Below are 1,009 nucleotides of genomic sequence, written 5' to 3'. Positions count from 1 at the left end.
TAGTACTTGACTGTGCATGCAGGATTGACTCTCCTGGAACTTGGAGATCTGCCTGACTCTGCCTCTCTAGTGCTGGAATTTAAGCAGCGCACTCGTCCTTTTAATGTAGTGACTTCCTTGGAGGAATTTTAAACCTTGGAGCAAACGGAAATCTGGCTCTCAGTTGTTAGAGACTTGAAAGAAAGAAGGAAAATGGAGACTTCAACTAGTGGCCCGTACGGGGATCGAACCCGCGACCTTGGCGTTATTAGCACCACGCTCTAACCAACTGAGCTAACCGGCCAACTGTATCAAGTGGTCCAAGTAAAGCAACAGGAGGAGATTTTTTTTATTTAATTTATATTCATAGTTTTAAACAAGAGAATTTGGAATACTTAGACATCACACTCAGAACAAAACCTTTAACGTTGACGAAGTTTTCCTGTAAAAGCTCTCATGACCCCATGTTTCACTTTTAGAAGCACGCCTAATCACTAGACAGCAAATTGTAAACTTCTCGATAACTCGTTAATTATTGCCAAGAGATAACTCGAATTTCAAGTTGGTTCAAAGTAAATCCTCAGAGACTGGTGGTATTGAGGAACGGAGTCTCTAAACATTCGCTCACATTAGCATCTAGGTTTGGGTTACTCCACAGCACATAGCTGTGGCTTTACTTCTTGGTACGAAGAGACCCAGGGAACCAAGATGTTACTAGGAACAGAACTCAGAGTCTAGCATATAGAACCACTACTCCTGAACTACACTTCCTTCCTGAATCTTATACATACAGACTTTTAATAAAAGCTACTTTCAAACGAATAATGCGCTGTATAATTTTTTCTTATTTTCATTCCGGGAACTATTGGAAACTGAAGAACAACTTAGCTTCGTGTAAACAAAAAGATTTTCAAGTCTTACTCTGTGATAACAGTGAAATTATGTAACCTCTTATCATACAACAGAGGCTAAATAAAGGAGCAATGGATGACGTGAAACCTCCACCAACTAGGTGTGAAAAGTAAACCTC

The 1,009-nt window shown here is 40.0% G+C and overlaps 1 non-coding gene across 1 annotated transcript; it reads right to left on the bottom strand.

Moving 5' to 3' along the window:
• Positions 1 to 209: 209 nt before the first annotated feature.
• Trnai-aau10 (transfer RNA isoleucine (anticodon AAU) 10) lies at positions 210 to 283 on the bottom strand. Its single transcript has one exon. It is a non-coding gene; the product is annotated as a tRNA-Ile (tRNA).
• Between the last annotated feature and the right edge of the window lie 726 nt (positions 284 to 1,009).

Source organism: Rattus norvegicus, chromosome 17, assembly GCF_021556685.1.
Source record: "Rattus norvegicus strain SHRSP/BbbUtx chromosome 17, alternate assembly SHRSP_T2T, whole genome shotgun sequence".
NCBI lineage: Eukaryota > Metazoa > Chordata > Mammalia > Rodentia > Muridae > Rattus > Rattus norvegicus.
Note: the sequence above shows the minus strand (reverse complement) of the source record. Positions and strands in the feature narration are given on the sequence as shown.